Here is a 20176-nt window from a genome sequence, read left to right as displayed (position 1 = left end):
TCAATACATAAACTGACATAAATTAAGCCTGACACAGTTAAAATTAAAAACCAATGTGAGGCAACATTATATTGTAACTATCAACTTCTCTAATAACTAAGGAGATGTTTTAAATAATATGTTTACTGTTAATAAATACATTTGGCGTCTAAACCCGGGAGGATGTGGGATTTCCAGTTCCAGAACTGAGCACCCGGTTGCAGAATCATCCCAGCGGACACTCTCCGCTCCCAGAAGCTGCAGCAGCCGGTGGGTTTGGAGCATCAGAGCCCCGGGCATCCAGGGATGAGGACCACATGTCGGGGACTTTTGCCCCGGCGCTGGCAGTCAGGGTTCTTGGCTCTTTGCATCCTCCCAGGAACCGTAGGATCATCCATGCCCGCCCTTTCCCAGGCCGAGGGGCCTGGACTGGGCTCTTTCCTCGTGAGCCCCTGGGTCTCGGCACCTCGATGTCTTCCTCCCAAAGGGCATCCTTCACTGCCGCTGTCTCTTAGTCTACCAGACTCCATTTAAGTAACAGTTCATCACACTTTCAAATTTTAGCAGGTATCGTAGTAAAGGCTGTGTCTCAGGGCACTTGGCTGTTTGAAAATATGAGCACACCATATTTCCCTTTATTTCTCATATTTATTTCCTGAAGGCCAAGCCAAGCCTTCATGAGGCCGAGTGTGAAACCCTGGAAGACTGGGGCAGCCCACTCAGATTCAGCTTGCACCTCTCTGCCTCGTCGGTCTTCTGATGCTTCTTGAAGTGCAGTTTTACTTTACCTTTTACAATGCTGAAATGTCTTATTAAATTTGCTTTCTGTAATTTTCCTGTTCAGTAGGGTTATGGAGTGTGGATTTCAACCTAAGAGGGACAAAGAGGTAAAGAAGGTTTTCACTGAAAGTGTCTGGATGGATTTTCAGGTTCACCTCGCAGAAGACCACCAACAGGCAGAGTCTCTTTTTGCTTGAAGATGTTAAAATCACTCTCTCTCAATCTCTTTCTCTATCTCTTTCTCTCTCTCTCTTCTCTCCTCTCTTTCTCCCCACATCCAAAATAAACTTAGCTACTCGGGAGACTGAGGCAGGAGAAGTACTTGAACCCAGGAGGCAGAAGTCGTAGTGAGCCCAGACCGTGCCACTGCACTCGAGCCTGGGCAACAGAGTGAGAGTGTCTCAAGGCCAGATATAGACGAAGGGGAGGAAGGCAGCAAATCACATTGCCACGTGTGTACCTATGCAACAATCTTGCATATTCTTCACGTGTACCCCAAAACCTAAAATGCAATAAAAATAAATAAATAAATAAAATAAAAAGTAAACAACAACAACAACAAAAGTTTGGAGAAGAAGGTGCCATTTTTCCTAGTTGCTTTTCTTACTGCAGTGGTGACCGCATTTCCTTCACACCTGCAGTCCAAGAGCTTCCACCTGGGGGAATGTGCAGACCTCTTGGTCAATGATGCCAGGCCACAGTGCTGGCCTCCTTCTGCTTTTGGCCTACAATGCAGTCAGGGACAAGACTGGACCTCACCAGATACTGGTCGGATGTTACCCTCACCAGAGACTGGAGGGCCGCACTCCCAGAGGCCTACTTCATAACAGCCTTCAATCAGGAAATTCCGTGGCATTCCACCCCTCTACCGCCCCATTTCCATGTTCTGTCTCCTCCCTTGCCCATTCTGAGAGGATTTACCACCTTCCTGGACCCTTTAGAGTCCCACGTGGACAAGACAAAAGGGGCATTGCCTTTTCCTTCAGGAGCGGGAAGAGCAGTCACAGCGGAGGAAACTGGACTCACCGCGCTCACCCCCACATACTTGTGCCCTGCTGGGTCCAGCAAACTCAAACAAGCACTCTCTGAAGCTTCTCTGGAAAGGGAGGGACTGTGAGGTTTCTGATGCGGCAAGAGGAGCCAAAGGGAGAGGACCCAGTCCTTCCCTTGGCTCTAGAGAACGAACCCAGAAGAGGGGCAGATCCAAAGGAAAAACGCAAAGGCGGCCCTACCCCACGACCTGAGCCGGCTAAGGGTCGCACGTTACATTGCGTTGATCAGAACAGTCGTTTGCTCATATTAAGAAATCCTGGAAGAGGCGTTGTGTAAGCAATCTGAGCGTTTTATTCATGAATGGGTATTGGATGTCACCAACGCTTTTCTTCCGTAAGTGGTGTAATCATGTTCCTTTCCTTTTTAGCTTGTTAAATGTTGGACAACACTGATGAATTTTGGAATGTTGAACCAAACGTGCACACTTGGAGTAAATTGTGCTTTGTGATGGTGAAAACAACAACAACAACAACAACAAATACTTTGTTTGAATTTAGGAAGAACTGATTTTTAAAAGGTAAAATTCATACATTTATTTATCTTTGCATAAAAAGACACACCCAAACTTAGATATTAGAAACAGTACTTTATCATTATGTCTCATACTTCCGTGGTTTACCAGGCTTAGCAGGCTGATTCTATCTTGGAGTCTTTTATGCACTGCAGTTATATGGTAGTTAGGTCTGGAATCACCTAAAGCCTACTTAACTCACATGTCTTGTTTCAATTGGGATGTCTGGAAGTATTGAGGGCTAATTGATCATCTTCCGGCTCTCACTCTTGCTGTGTGTGTGTGTGTGTGTGTGTGCACGCGCGTGTCAGTGTGTCTGTGTATCTCTTCATGTAGTGTATCCCCGTGGCTATTTGAGCTTACTCATAACAGGGTGATCAGGGTAGGCTGGGCTACATACATAGCAGGTGACTGGTGACGTCCCTTAAGGCAAGCTTTCCAAAAAAAGAAATGAAAAAAGCTGCCAGTATCTTAAAGTCTGGAATCGAAAACAGATATGTAATCATCTAATTGAGATCAGTGGGAGAAAGATCAAAGGGTTTGGGGCCATCTGTAATCTGGCATAGCCATCTAAAAACATGTATTTCATAGACTTTCTATCATTTCTGTGCATGTATATTTTATATTAATAAAATAGTCTAAAAAGTAGGTTACTTAATAATAGAGAAAATATTTTCCAAATATTTAGCGTTTAATGATTCTCTAGTATTTTGTTAATGTATATTTAAGAACTATCTCTTTGTTACTAATGTTGCACTTTCTAATTGTCTATCGTTCCTCACTCTTTGAATCAACAGCATAGTGAACATTCTTTTAGTTTAAACATTTAAAAATTTCAAAGTAATTTTCATAAGAACTATCCTAAGAATCAAAATTACCGACTCGAATTCAATAACCATGCAAGTCTTTTAAAGCAACCATGCAAGTCTTTTAATGTGTGCAAAGAAATGTTTAAATGTGAATATTAAATCATAAATTCCAGAAGACATATTTTTCCTATCTAAATCAAAGGATTTCAGTAAAAGCATCTCACTGACACTGCAAAGAAAATTTTTCAGAACACCTTCATAGAACACTTTGCAGAGACAGAATATTTAACATGTCCACAATCAAGCAATGTTAACGCTCAGAATCTTTTACCATTTTATGTTATGTCAGGACTTATATAATGGTTATAATAATAAAATAACTGAAGAAGAAATCCAAGGTATTTTAGGTAGAATATTTCCCTATTTCAAACAAGAAAATTCTGGACAATAAAAAATAAAAATACAAAGATTCTCTACAGCAGAATATGAGTTGAGATGTACACATGCAAAAGTAATCAATAAATTATTAAATTCATAGTTCTGAAGAAGGCCAGAATGAGCAAAAGTGGAGCTGGAGAATTCCATTCTGCAAACATCCTAGCTCCTCATTGTGAGTGCACACTCCTACCCCAAATTAGAGTCATATGAAGACATAATAGTAGCTATAATTAAAAGTGATAATCAGTTTACTTTTGGTCAATCTTTTAGGACACTGTTATATTCCTCAAAGTCATCTTCTGAAGAGAATGGCATGAGAATATTTTGAGGAATTTTGAGAAATGAGATTTAGCTTTCTAACTTTGGAAACTGCAATAACTGATATATTTCAGTTATTTGAATATATAAACTGAAAATCTTGACTACATCAAGAGACATATTGGTTGTACCAAATGGGCACTTGAGCCTCAATCTACAGAGACCAGTCTTTATATCATTATTTATCTCACATGTGGGGCAATTCTACAAGCACTAGCAAAGAATGCCAGGTCATAAGTTTTTAAGTGTCACTTTTAGGGGTGTGTGTGTGTGTGTGTGTGTGTGTGTGTGTGTCTTTACATATGCATTAAAAGTTCAAAGTAGAGCTATTTCTAGTCTAATAGAAAGCATAAAGTTGTGCATAAATGCTTATATAAAATATTTATCAAGCCATATTTGCTTATATTGTGAGTTCTATCTTTCTTAACTGGTATCTCATATTTTTATAAATATTTTAATTAAAAGAACCAATCCACATCTTGATAAAGAAAGGAATCATTAACAGATTTTACAAGAAATAGCCTAATTATTTACAGGCTAACTTATGACATAGAGAATGGGTTGGGTAACAAGATTTATAGAATGATACAGATCTGAGATTATTTCTATTTAGATTTACAATTTTTTACTTGTGAGAAATTTAGTTAATTATCTACAAAAAAGAAAAGATATGGCATCTTTTACACTGAATATAACTTTTCCATGTAAAATATTATTAAAATTAGGCTGGTCACAGTGGCTCATGTGTGTAATCCCAGAACTTTGGGAAGCTGAGGCAGGGGATCACATGAGGTCAGGAGTTCAAGACCAGCCTGGACAACATCATGAAGCACTGTACTTACTAAAAAAATACAAAATTAACCAGGTGTTGTGGTGGGCACCTGTAATTCCAGCTACTTGAAAGGCTGAGGCAGGAGAATTGCCTGAACCTGGGAGGTGAAGGTTGCACTGAACTGAGATCATGCCATTATACTCCAACCTGGGCTACAAGAGCAAAACTTCACCTCAAAGAAAGGAAAGTATTAAAATTAATTAACACTAAATACATTTCTCAAAAGTCTTGTTTTCTACTTTGTTTTTAATTTTGATTCTTTCACGTTCTGCATTAAGTTACTCAAAGTCAATAATCAAGAAAGGCCAGAATGGAATGCTAAACTTCAGTAAGTAGCAATTTTTTTTTTTTTTTTTTTGAGACGGAATTTCGCCCTTGTTACCGAGGCTGGAGTGCAATGGCACGATCTCGGCTCACCGCAACCTCCGCCTCCTGGGCTCAGGCAATTCTCCTGCCTCAGCCTCCTGAGTAGCTGGGATTACAGGCAGGTGCCACCATGCCCAGCTAATTTTTTGCACTTTTAGTAGAGACGGGGTTTCACCATGTTGACCAGGATGGTCTTGATCTCTCGACCTCGTGATCCACCCGCCTCGGTCTCCCAAAGTGCTGGGATTACAGGCTTGAGCCACCGCGCCCGGCCGTAAGTAGCAATTTTTAATGTTATTTTGTAGATTGTCTTGCAGAGACTAGATACTGTAGTTCTTTTGTACTTTTGTCTAATTATTAGTTTCCTAATTAGGATTAAATAAAACAAATAGTAGCCAGAGATATTTTTTTCAGTGTTCACTTGACATAGATTTAAAGTTCCTTTAATCATACAATGACTTTGTTGATTTTTTAAGGATTCATTACATAAAACTTAAGACAACTGAATCCTGCAGACAAAACAACTAATGAGTAACTTGAAAAAGATTTCCATTGGCTGGATTAATCTGTATTACTTAGAATCAAGTCAGTTCTTTGTTCATGTGGATATTGAAAATAATAAAGCAACATTCAAATTCATATTTTATTTAGTTTTAAGTAACACCTAATTTTATCTTGACACTAACCCTCTGGCAAAATGAGCCATTTGAATATGCAAAACAAAATCAAACAACAAATAAATAAATAATAGATAAAGTTAAAAGTATGTTGAAACTTCCAGCTTTAGACTTCAAGCCATTTTAATTCATTTATGGATTAACAATAAAAGGGAAAACACTGAATAAGATTCTTCATCTTTTGTAGTAAGGCAAATATATTTAAAAAACATGTCATCCATGCATTAGCAACTGGAAAAGAGAATAGATTGTTTTTCCTATTTCATCCACCAAAATATTTTGGTATAAAATATATATTGAATTTCTAAAATAAAAATTTGAAAGTAGACTTAAAACATAATTTTACCTGGTTGAGGGTATGTGAACTCTTTCAAGATAACTTGGGAATAAAATTTTCAATACTTAATTATTTATCCAGATAAAACCAACCAGCATTTTAAACAATTTATTTCTGTACACTGAGTTTTTTTCCCTTGGCAGTGTGGGTAATAACAGATGCTTATATTTACACATTTGAAAAAACACTTTTTAGCCTTACATCTTTAATAAGTAGATGAAGCAATACGAAGTGTTAATATCATGCCATGCACCAAACCAACTTCTGTGACATAACTCCACTCCAGCCCTCCATTTACAATGTATTTGAGGTTTTAAAATCTCAGTTTATTCACATGTAAGTGGATTTCTATGAGAATGAAATGAAATAATAAGGGTGTAATATCAGTCAAACCAAATGGCACATACAAGCCTCATATAATAAGTTTTCAGTAAATGTTGCTTTTTTTAAAAAAAAAATCTTTCTCTATTGTAACTCATTTAGTCAACATATGAGAAAAATAAATATCACAACTTCATCCCCCACTCCAAAAATGATTATATTCATAGTCAACTCTGTCTCTATTTTCTCTATTCTTAGGTAAGGTCATAACACCAAATAGCTACCTTTACTTCTAGAGTAATTGATCAAATAAGTAATGCCCATTGAAATCATAAAACATGAAAGGAACATAGATACAAATAAGGTAAACATACTTTAGAATTTGTGTTATAATTTGTATTAGTGTTAGGTTAACACCAGCTCCTGTAACAGTTTACACCAAAATATCAAGAGATTAATATAATTTTATTTCTTTTTTACGAAATTCTAATGGGTGGTGAGAAGAGGTTTGTGCTCTGCTTGATATGTCATTCTTTATGGATTCATTGACTCATCAGATGAAGACTGTGCTTCTTCTTTAAGTTTGTTTTTCAGTATCTCCCTGAGAGTCATCCTCAATTCACCAGCAAGGAAAAACTACAAAGACAGTATAGAGTATGAGATGTGTCAAGTTGTGTTATAATGGACCTGAAAAAGGCTTACATCACTTATCTCCATATGTCAGTGGCCAAGGCTTACTCTTTTGGTCATAACTAATTGTAAGGGATACTGGTGTAACCGAATTCTGGGGAGCAGGGGAAGCTCAGGTACCAATGTTCTTTTCCAGACCCTTGGTACCTCACTCACCCAAGAATGGGAGAGGGGACCACGCTGGGCACGGTGAGTGATTAAGTAAATATTGGACCCGAAAGAGTTTTGCAGAAGGTCATTTATTTAGGCAGATAAATAGAAAAAGGAGAAAGAGAAAGAGCTTCCACGAGGTCATGGAAGGGGATCCAGATATGGAGTCCAAAGAGGTGTTAAAGAAGGCGACGTTTAACCAGGGAGGAATCCCTGCCCTCTTTAAGTTTTCTGGGCCTATGAAGAAAGTTCCTTAAAACTTCACTGGAGTGATTGCTTTTTGATTTTTCCTGTGTATGCCAAAGTTTAAACAAAGACCTTCAGTCCCCGGATGGAGACGTGGGGGCAATAATGGCACCAGGAAGTCATATGGAACCAAAAGAGAGCCTGCATAGCCAAGTCAATTCTAAGCAAAAAGAACAAAGCAGGAGGCATCACACTACCAGACTTCAAACTATACTAAAAGGCTACAGTAATCAAAACAGCATGGTGCTGGTACCAAAACAGAGATGTAGACCAATGGAACAGAACAGAAGCCTTGGAGGAAACACAACATATCTACAACCATCCGATATTTGACAACCTGAAAAAAAAAACAAGCAATGGGGAAAGGATTCCCTGTTTAATAAGTGGTGTTGGGAAAACTGGCTAGCCATGTGCAGAAAGCAGAAACTGGACCCCTTCCTGACACCCTACACTAAAATTAACTCTGGATGAATTAAAGACTTAAACATAAGACCTAACACCATAAAAACCCTAGAAGAAAATCTAGGCAAAACCATTCAGGACATAGGCGTAGGCAAGGACTTCACAACCAAAACACCAAAAGCATTGGCAACAAAAGCCAAAATAGACAAATGGGACCTAATCAAACTCCACAGCTTCTGCATGGCAAAAGAAACAGTGGCTAGAATGAATTGGCAACCAATAGAATGGGAAAAAATTTTTGCAGTCTACCCATCTGACAAGGGGCTGATATCCAGAATTTACAAAGAACTAAAACAGATCTACAAGAATAAAACAAGCCCATTCAAAAGTGGGCGAAGGATATGAACAGACGCTTTACAAAAGAAGACATACGGGAGGCCAACAAACATATGAAAAAATGCTCATCATCACTGGTCATTAGAGAAATGCAAATCAAAACTACATTGAGATACCATCTCATGCCAGTTCGAATGGCGATCATTAAAAAATCTGGAGACAACAGATGCTGGAGAGGATGTGGAGAAATAGGAACACTTTTACACTGTTGGTGGGAGTGTAAATCAGTTCAGCCATTGTGGAAGACAGTGTGGTGATTCCTCAATGACCTAAAAATAGAAATCCCATTTGACTCTGAAATCCCATTACTGGGTATATATCCAAAGGATTATAAATTGTTCTACTATAAGGGCACGTGCACACGAATGTTCATTGCAGCACTGTTTACAATAGCAAACACCTGGAACCAACCCAAATGCCCATTGATGATAGACTGGACAGGGAAAATGTGGTACATATACACCATGGAATATTATGCAGCCATCAAAAATGATGAGTTCGTGTCCTTTGTAGGGACATGGATGAACCTGGAAACCATCATTCTCAGCAAACTGACACAAGAGCAGAAAAATCAAACACCACATGTTCTCACTCATAGGCGGGTGTTGAACAATGAGGACACATGGACATGGGGAGGGGAGCACTACACACTGGGGTCTGTTGGGGGGAAATGGGGGAGAGACGAGGGGTGGGGAGGTGGAGAGAGATAGAAATTACAGATATAGGTGAGGGGGAGGAAGGCAGCAAATCACACTGCCATGTGTGTAGCTATGCAACAATCTTGCATGTTCTTCACATGTACCCCAAAACCTAAAATGCAATAAAAAATTAAAAAAAAAAGAAAGAAAGAAACTACCCCCACATTTCAGCCCCAGGAAAAGAATACATTCCCTCACTAGGACCAAAAGGAAACTTGTTTCTGGACCTCCTAATTTACCTGTTCCTAAAAAAGTCATAATTGAATACATACTCAACATATAGTCTTTTTATGTAGTTATGTGTATAATATACTATTTAAACATTTTATATCCATATATTTGTTACAGAATAAAGAGCTTTTGTCAGTGCCTATTGAGCATCACAGTGAATATGCAGTATTAAATTATAGCTGGTATCATAGGCTCATGCTATCATGCCCAGCTAAATTTTGTATTTTTAGTAGAAATGGAGTTTCACCATGTTGGCCAAGATAGTCTTGATCTCCTGACCTCCTGATCTGCCCTCATCAGCCTCCTAAAGTGCTGGAATTACAGGCGTGAGCCACTGTGCCCAGCCTGCAGTATTGAAGCTTAAACCAGTATTTTGTTTAAACAAATGCATAACCTAGATTGTGACATATGTATATAAAATGTTGGGAATCCAATTCATATCATTTATAATCTGTGTTATATAAATGCAGTACTTCCCATTATTATTATTATTTTTAATAGGTCCATTATGGAGCGTAACCATTTCTTTCTTTTTTTTTTAATTTATTTATTTATTGCATTTTAGGTTTTGGGGTACATGTAGTTTCTGGTGTGAATGAGGGGAAATAAAAACATTATACATAAAATAGTAATTTTGCCAGGCCTTAATCCAACTGTAAGCACATTTAAAAAGATTCTTAGGTTTGAGATATTTATTTAATAAACAAAAGGAATACTTATATGTTAATTAAGACAAAAGTTTAATATTAAAAAATGAAGCTTTACTTCATATACATTATCTGATATATTTAAATATTTTACTCATCCACTTAAAATTTATTGTGCAAAGGTTGCTACAATTTTTTCAGATAAAATATTTCTGAGTTCAAAAAGATGTGTTTGAACATACAAAATAAAATTTATGTTTGCTATGTGCCAATATTCTCCATTAAATTTTGGATTAAACAATTGACTTGAGATCTTACATTAGTTAACATTATAATTCCCACAATTTGAGATTTAAGAAACTATAAGAAATTTAATAAGGAGACAAAATATGATTTATGGCTTATAAAGAGTTAAGAAATTTGATAGAAATTTGCATAAAATAGAGAAAATATTATCTTATTCTATTAAACATTCTAGGTTCTTTGAGGAGTTTAGATGATATTTCATACATGCTCAATTTTTATAAAGTATATATTACCTGTCATTCAGATAATCTACAAATCAAGTGCAGATGAATACAAGAAATTTCTTTGCTATATAGGATTCATTTTGAAGTTGTATATACAATTAATTCATAAAGTTTTAAATTTAAAATTAGAGACTAAACTAGATGCATTTGAAGTCCTACAGTCCATTCATTTAAAACGCACTTCCATTGAAATTGGAAACCCAGAACTTCGTATTTAAATGAAAATCATAGCTTAGGGAAGAGATACACACACACACACACACACACACACACACACACACACACACACACACAGAGTGGGGTGGAGAGAGAGAGAGAAAATATACTATTGGAGAAAATAGGCATCTCATCTCCACTGTCATCATAAAGATCTTCATAAAACTTGATGACAATAATCATATTTTTTCATTTCTTAACTTTCAAATATATCCGATAGTTGATAAGGAGTTCTAGTTTTGCATGCTAAAAATTATCTATTATTTTAAAATATAATATTTTTGGCATTCTTGAGAACAGAAGCTATTGTAAATAGATGTTAGTCTCAATACAGTCAACCTATGTAGTTATTCAGACTACAAACATTCATTTTACCATACAAGCGGGAATCTCCTCAGATGGAGAAGTGAAAGAATTACAAAACTGTGTAAAAATAAGAGTCTGTGGTTTTATTACTACAAAGAAAAATATGTCAAGAACCATTGAATTGTGGGAATGTTCGTAATAAAATATCACTTACAAAATTATATTGCACTATCTTCCTTACCCATTGTATTCATTCTCTTTTCCAACTCCCCCATCACCTTTTCACATCCTTGATGAAGTCATAATTTGTAGTTGGCAAAATGTTTTTTTAAAGTATCCATTTATTATATAGAGAATAAACCAGTGGTAAAACTTTAATGATATTTTCATTGTTGTTGCTGGAAAGGGTGGTTATATCTGAAATTACAGGAATTGGTTTGTTTTAAGTTTTCTTGAAGCTGATAAGAATTTATTAGTTATTTTAAGTTCTAAATATTATTTGTAATACCATAACACTGCTTAAAATTTATTAAGTAATATTTCAGACATCACATAAATTTTTCATAAAGATAAAATGTTGAATGGAAAATGATGAATATTTACCCCAAAGCCAGTTCAGGATTCAGGGATATCAGTTAATAACAAAAATGTAGTTTTATGAAAATTGAAATATTTCCCTGAGATTGGAGCATCTTATCTCAATAATTAGCTTAATATGCTCAAAAAACAAGAATATTCTGATATACATAAAATAGTTGCTGGTTATGAGTGTTAATAAATAGCATTTTAAATAATTATAGATTTCACAGCTTTCCTAAGAGGTTAGTTTCCCTTATCCTTGAGTTATTAGTTTACCAAGTTTTCTCCATTAACAATATCTTAGTTTTCTTATTTAAAAAATTCATAAATTTTGTATAATTTATTATCATGATGAATAAAAATCATTTTATGGAATAATACTGTAGGCTAGAGATAGCATAAAGTATTATTTCCTTGTTTTTTGAGATCAATAAGAGATTATAATTAAATTTTATATCAAGTAAACAAGAATGCATTTCATGAATTCCTAAAAACATCAAACGTTTATGAAGAACACTTAGTAACTTATTTAAGAACCCAATCGAGTATAAGGATGACACAATAAAAATATGAATTAATTAAAACATATTTTCCCTATAATATTTGCCTTAATATCATATTAGTGACTGATTTCAATTCATAGAACAATTATTATACATACTCTTTATGAATTTCTGATGATTTGAAATTCATTTGTGTTAGCTTCCAGATAGTAGAAGGCTGTGTAAAATGTACACTTAAATAAGAAACAAAGAAAAAACAATGAACTCACTAATGTTTCTCTCATATGGAAAATATTTGTGATATTCCTCCTTTTGTTTTTATCTTAGAAATCAGCTTATTTTTCTCTCTTGCAACTTCTCTAACAATGAGACTGAATCATGGAGCTTTAGTTAATTACCTCACATATGTAGGCTCTCCCTTTCTAGACCTTGTTTGTACTTCCTAGAAACAAGGGATGTGAGATATTAGAAGCCAAATAAAATGAGAAGAAAGCCAATATGAGGAGACTTGAGAGTATTTCCTGGTGAGATCATGGGAACCTACATCAACACAGTATAACTGTGGCATTATAAAAAGGCAAGCAGGGCACATTTAGGCAGACATTAATTAAGAGATTCTGGCTCCTCATCTTTTCTCAAGTCTTGTGTGAAACATAAGGAATCTAGTTCCTCAGAAGAAAGGTAGGACATAGCTGGGATACGGGAGAGAGAGAGTTGATCTTCGTATGATAGTGAAGTTAGAAATGAGAAGACTTGGAGTCAGAACCTGTGGAGGGTACAAATTAATTAGGAACTATGTATTAATAGAAGACTTACCTAGAAAAATGGTATTTAAAGAACCAGGGAGAAGCAGACGGGACAAATTGGAAGCTGAGTGTGCCCTGACTGCATCCAGATAAAAGGCCACAAATTACAATGGCTGCAAACAGTTTTATTGGAAGCAGCAATGATAGAAAGCATTGCCTAGAAGGCCAGGAATGTGGAGTGACCTCACAAAAGAGTAAAGAGAAAACAAAGGATAGTACAAATGACTAGTGAAGATATATATGTTTTCCTTTGTCCCTAGATTCCAGCTTTGCATAACTTCGATCTTTTGAATGCCTCTGGATTTTAAGATTAATACTTTTTTAACAAAAATGAAAAAAAATTTAACCATTATCTTTTTGAGCATTTATTTTTTCCCTTTCTTTCTGCATCCCTGTTTAAAGCTGATTTGAGACATGTTGAAAGATATCACAGGATCCTTAATATAGACTTCTTCCATATTTTCTGTTTTTCTGAACTGTATTCTATGTACTTTATTTTTTCTATCATAAAATGTATTATTTTTTAACTGTCTAATCTGCTAGCTAATCTATCACTGATTTTTAAACTTTGCACCATTATGTTTTTCAAACATTTCATTGAAAAAAAATCTTCTTGTTCTATGTGCAGAACTTTATATACTAATACTTCAGCTATACTAAACATGTTTATTTTATATTTATATCTGATGATTGCAATATCTAAAGTCTATTGGATCTATTTCTACTATTTCAGGGAAATAGTTATCTTACAATGTTTAGGTATAAGATTTGCTCTGAATTTGCTCAGTACATTGTAAATACAGTAGTAAGTGAAACATGAATTGTATTGTTCATTTGTTTTTTACTGTTTCTCTCTTCACTATCAAAACCTATTTATTTTTCCTTAGTCCTTGCTCATTTTACCCCTTGCATTAATTTGTCTATTTTTCTTATCTTTTCTTTTCTTACCACTCATTCCTTCTATTCTCACAATTTACCTGCCTCTTCTTCTGAACCATTATTGTCTTTCATGTATCTGTAATTTAAAAACAAATTACAAATGTTCCAAGGGAATAGAGTAAACAACATGCAGCCCTGTAATTGTTAAAAGGGTACATGTCTCAGAGAAACCAAATAAATAAATTTGACATTTCTTTCTAATAGTCAGTGTGGTCTAACACTGACTTTTCCCCTATCTTAATATAAAGAGCTCAGCATTCTGGCTCCTCCACATACACACAAATTAACCAGTATTTATGAAAATAAAAGTTTTCCAGGCCTTGAGGTGTTCTATGTTCCTGCAACAGATCAGTAAGGAGTAACAGAAGTCATGTTCTTTATATATTTACATATCAATGTCATTTTCTCAACATGTATCTAATATTGTTAGAAGAAAATTAAAAAAATACTAGTTGATGGTGATTTAAACTCTCTGGATGTATTAAGGATATACACTGTTCTTACATCACTCTTCCTTTACATAATGCTGAAGATGAAAAATACTGTTCAAAATTTCAATGATAGATTTCCTTCTAATAAACTGGTATTCATTATCTCTACAAAAAATGAAAACTAGATAACCTCTGAAGTTATCCTTTTGTGCCTTTTTTCCCCTGCGTAACATAGAGACACATTTGAAGCTCATGCATAAAAAAAGGCATTGAGATGTATGTTGTGTGAGTGTGCTATTTTCTCCTTTGACTAATTTTCTATTTTTGTTTTATTATCTCATTTTCTATAACTTTATGAGAAACCAGCAGCCTTAAAACTTTTGCACAAAGAGAGTATGCATATAAATACCTATCAGCTTGTAAATAGGTATTTGCAAATAAGTTAGAAGTTTCTAAAACTTAAAACCATCCCACATGCATTTGATATTTTCATGACAAAAATTATTGCTCTTCATGACTTTTTTGACCAGAAATAAACTGGAAAACCTAAATATAAATTAACTTCTCTATCCATACCATGAAAATAAATATTAGCATTTCAAGAATATTACAATCTATTATTTTTGTCATAGCATATTATTGGTCTCACATAAAATTATAGACTTATTTTCATTAGAATTAAAAATGGACACTAAAAAACATGAACATGAAACAATCCTAGAGACAAATTTGTATAAAGGTCCTGTTTTCTATCCATCTAAATCTTGTAATTTTTATTTTAATCAAAATGTGATTAATATTACAGAAAATAATCTCACACATAAAAATATTGTTAACTGTATGGGGATGAGGTAGGGAGGTTTGATTTTATCTACTATTAATAATGAAAAATAGTTTTATATTTTACTTTATTTGAAGAAAGCACTATTTTTTTAATTTGTACATATCTGGTTTTCTACAGCCTATCAAATTTAGTTCTAGCTGTAAAATATGTAATTTAAAATTAAGCATTTTATCTATTTGAAAATATATATTTATTTAATAATATATAAGGTATAGTTTTTTTTTCTACTAACATCCAATAAGCCAGCAATAGTGCTATAGAATAAGGGAAAGAAATGAAATTCTCTAGGAGAAGTGGATCAACTGATGGCTCAGTTGAATCTAATTCATTCAAATTTGCTGATTCATTTGCTTTTTCTCTTTGGTTTCTTTATTCTTCACTTTATACTTTATAGGCTAACTTAAGAAACATTCAGTTTTGAAATGTTTAAATTATATTATAATGCTATGAGATATTTACATTATAATGATATCGATATAAATGGATTATGTTCATATCTTGAGGAATATTTCATGTTCCTGTTTTTTGATGTTCAATTTTAATTAGATTATATTCCTGATGTAGTAAAAAAAAGTCAAATGACCCATGTAATAATATGATTTTCTGTTAACTATAATATTTTAAATCTGTTTATATTATTTTAAATACGTCATTGTATTATATTAACAAATCATATATTTATCAATTAATATTTATATGATTACAGAAAGAACAAATAGGTACTTCCTAACTCATGGGAACTTATGTTTTGCCAAATAAAAAGAACATTGCAGACAAAAATTTCTCAGAAAACTTGGCATACAAAATATCAGTAGGCATTATGTTTCAACTCCTGAAGTACTCCTAATTTCTGCAAAGAAGTGATTAATTATTTCATGTACATTAGTTTCAATAAGTTAAACTTATGTTACTGGATGTTGTAGATAAATCACTATCAAAATACACTACAGAGTTTGGGGTTTCTTTGTTTTTTTGTTTGTTTGTTTGTTTGTTTGTTTGAGGTGGAGTTTCGCTCTTGTTACCCAGGCTGGAGTGCAATGGCGCGATCTCGGCTCACCGCGACCTCTGCCTCCTGGGTTCAGGCAATTCTCCTGCCTCAGCCTCCTGAGTAGCTGGAATTACAGGCAGGCACCACCATGCCCAGCTAATTTTTTTGTATTTTTAGTAGAGACGGGGTTTCACCATGTTGACCAGGATGGTCTTGATCTCTCGACCTCGTGATCCACCCGCCTCGGCCTCCCAAAGTGCTTTTTTTGTTTCTAAGATGGTGGATTAGAAACCATCAGCATGCCTCAGCCACTTAGAAATAGCTAAACAGTGCATGAAGTTCAACTCTGTGAGCTTTAAATTAAAAAAAAAAAAAAAAAAAAAAAAAAAAGGAATTCACTGGAAGACTCAAGGTCACATCAGATGCTCGGGAGGAGAAGATGTGCAAGTAGCCCTCACGATGACATTTGGCTGATTATGTGGGTGAAGCCTCAATGTGTGAGAGGGGCAGCTAGTCTCTCTCTGTATATCACTTTTCAGCAGCGATCTTTGCAAATCCAGGCCAAGGGAGAGCATCTGTTTCTCTAAACCCAGGAGATAGCTCCAGGAAAGACAAAGAGACACAGAGAAGAAAGGACACTGGAAAAGTCTGCAGGCATTTTCTCAGACCCAAAACTGAGAGGAGGATGCAATTTTTAATCAGAGCTCAAAAAAGTCAGTCATTGTTTGATAACCTGACAACCACAGCCACTGCAGACGTTGGCCTGGCCAGTATAAGACCAGAGGTTGAAGTGCTTTCTCTGGAGTAGGGTAACAGCCCCCACAGTCAGAATTGAGCAATGAATGTGGAGAGCACCACAGCAGCAGATGCTGGAATTAAGCTCCCTCCCATTGCCAAACTTGAGCAGGAGTAAATTTGCTGAAACTTAAGTTTCTTCTGAGTGGAATGGCTTGTAACTAGTGACAGCTTAGCAACCTCGATCCAGTCCGTGTTTGTCATTGGTCAGTTTGGGGGGACTGTGCCATTAGCTCTAAGAAGTGAGTAAAAGGTGAACTCTACTCTCTCAGGTGTCTAATCTTTGGTGTGGGCTACCACTAAGAAGAGGGTAACACAGCCTGACGGCGCCAAAGGCGGTCAAAGGAAATGTGAATGTGGCGCCAGTCATGGACAGAGAAAACAACAAAGATACAATAATGACTTGCAGTGGGGGGTCTCTTGCCCCCTTCCCCCATCCTCAGTAACTGCTGAAGGCAGCAGCAGCTCTCCCATGGGGGCCCAGGGAGCATGGGTTGAAATAGGTGCTTCTCAGGCTTCGCCAGTGGTTCCATCCCTAACGAAGACCAATGTAGTGGGGGAAGAATATTTTTCCTCCTTCTCCAATTACTCCACCCCTACTTAAGGTGAAAAGGATAAGAGCCTACCTGCTGCTGCTGGCTCTTACTCTGATGCGTCATCTACTGGAGGTCATACTGAATTACACCACTGCTATACCAAATAACTACTGGGAAAGCCATCTGAAACCGAGGAGCCTGTACAGAGCCCTGTACCTATGAAAGCACTCAGAAATGATGGCAATTGATCATTCACAAAATACACCGCAGCCATGCCCTTGAGAAAAGAGATAATAAACAATGAAAAAAATTAAAGGAAAAGCAAATTCAAAAAAAAGTAAGCGCCAGTTCCCTTGATTGAGAAAGAACCAGTGCCAGAACTCCAACAATACAAAAAGCCACTGTTTCATTACCTCTAAAGGATCCCAATACCTCCTTAGCAAAAAATCGTAACCAGAATAAAATATCTAAATGGCATACATAAAACGGAATAAGGACGGCAATAAATAAATAAATGAAATCCAAGAGAAAGTTGTAATCCAACACAAAGGAAATGGAAAAAAGATCCAGGATTTGAAAGATGACACAACTATATGGAGACAGAATGAAACAGAACTTCTGGAAACATTTATTACAAGAATTTCAAAATACAATTGGTATTCAAAACAAACCTGTAAGTTCCAAAATTGAATCAGTAATAAAAAAGTTGCCAACAGACGAGACAAAACAGATGAAAAAATTTAAGAGCTCCTGAAATGGTTCTTAAAATCCAACAGTTAGATTAAAAAAAAAAACAATTAAAAAATAAACAAAGTCTTAGAGAAATATGGGATTGGGTAAAGCAATCAAATCTATGATTTATTGGAATTCCTGAGAGAGAAGAGAAAGTAATCGAATTGAAAAATATACATGAGGATAAAATTCAGAAAAATGTCTCTTCTCTTGGTAGAGATGTTGACAGAAAAATACAGAAATACAGAGAACTATTATGGAATAGTATATAAGACAACCATCCCCAAGAAATACAGTCATCAGACTATCCAAGGTCAATATGAAAGAAATAAATCTTAAATGCAGCTAGAGAGAAAGACCGAATTACCTACAAAGGAAAATTCATCAGACTAACAATGGGCTTCTCAGCAGAAACTTTACAAGTCATAATAGATTGGAGGCCCATTTTTAGCATTATGGAAGAAAAAAAATAAAAGCCAAGAATGTCCTATCCTGCCAAACTAACCTTCTTAAGCAAAGAAGAAATAAAGTCTTTCCCAGATAAACTGTCAGTAAGGGAATTTGTTACCACCAAACAGCCCATTGAAGAGTTGCTTAAGGGCATTCTCAACATGGAAATGAAGGAATATTTGTCGACACAAAAGCACATGTAGAGCATGCAGCCCACAGACTCTATAAAGCTGCTGTGCAATCAAGACTAGAAAGCAATTAGCGAACAACATTAAGACAGGACTAAAACCACACATATCAATATTAATTTTGAAAGTAAATTGTCTAAAGTCTCCACTAAAATAACATAGGGTGGCAAAGGGGTTTGAGAAAAAATTGACCCATCCTTCTGCTCTCTTTGAGAGGCCCATCTCATATGTAGTGACTTTCATAGGTGCAAGATAAAAAAAAAAAGAAATAAATAAATAAATAAAGATATATAGCTCAAATAGGAAAAGAAAGGAGCAGGATCACTATTCTTGCATCAGATAAAACATACTTTAAACCAATAATAGTTTTTTTAAGTAGCCAAAAAGAGAATTAAATAAAGATAAATAATTCAATTCACCAAGAAGATTTAACTATTCTAAATATACTCATTCAATATCAGAACAATCAGATTAATAAAACAATTAAGTCAAGAAAAAGCCTTATACAGACACCCGATATTAGTGAAAAACTTAAACACCCCACTGACACTATTAGAAAGATCATGAAGGCAGAAAATCGACAAAGAAATTCTGGACTCAAATTTGATGCTAGATCAATTGGACCTAATGGACATCTACAGAATAGGACACCCAACAATTACATAATGTACATTCTTCTCATCTGCACACAGAGCACACTCTAAGACTTACCACACGCTCAGTCATAAATCAAGTTTCAATACATTTTAAAAAATCAAAATTATGCTAAACATCTTTTTTGGGCCACAGTAGAATAAAAATAGGAATTAATACCCAGAGGAGCTCTCAAAAACAATTACCTGAAAATTAAACAGCATGCTCCTGAATGACTTTTCGATAAGCAACAAAATAAAAGGAGACATTTTTAAAATCCATGAAATAAATGAAAACAGAGACACAACATATGCAACCTCTTATATACAGCAAAAACAGCATTAAGAAGAATATTTATAGCAGTAAATACTTATGTCAAGAAGATACAGAGTTAACATTATACCATTGTAACTAAGGGAACAAGACTAAAAAGAAAAAGTGAATTCCAAAGATAGGACAAGAAAATGAATAATCAAATTAGAGCAGGATTAAATGAAACTGAGACCAAAATCCAAATAAGCACAATCAGAATGACAAAAATTACATTACAAATAATTTCACAGAAATACAAAATATCTTCCACAACTGTTATTAACACCTCTATGCACATGAACTAGAAAATCTAGAAGAAATAAATAAATTCCTGGAAAGACACAGCCTTCCAAGATTGAATCCTGAAGAAACTGAAACCCAGAACACACCTAATAAGTTCCAAAATTGAATCAGTAATAAAAAAGTTGCCAACAAAAAAAGCTATGGATCAGATGGATTCACAGCCAAATTCTAACAGACATACAAAGAAGAGCTGGTACCAACTCT

General features: G+C 35.3%; 1 long non-coding RNA gene across 1 annotated transcript in view; it reads left to right on the top strand.

The window, feature by feature from the left end:
- The first annotated feature begins 2260 nt into the window (after positions 1 to 2260).
- Positions 2261 to 20176, top strand: part of LOC141580305 (uncharacterized) — a 36916-nt gene continuing 19000 nt past the window's right edge. Inside the window, exon 1 of the long non-coding RNA XR_012512499.1 lies at positions 2261 to 2329. This is a non-coding gene — a long non-coding RNA (uncharacterized LOC141580305). The remainder of the gene's footprint in view (positions 2330 to 20176) is intronic.

Source organism: Saimiri boliviensis, chromosome 11 (genome assembly GCF_048565385.1).
Source record: "Saimiri boliviensis isolate mSaiBol1 chromosome 11, mSaiBol1.pri, whole genome shotgun sequence".
NCBI lineage: Eukaryota > Metazoa > Chordata > Mammalia > Primates > Cebidae > Saimiri > Saimiri boliviensis.
Note: the sequence above shows the minus strand (reverse complement) of the source record. Positions and strands in the feature narration are given on the sequence as shown.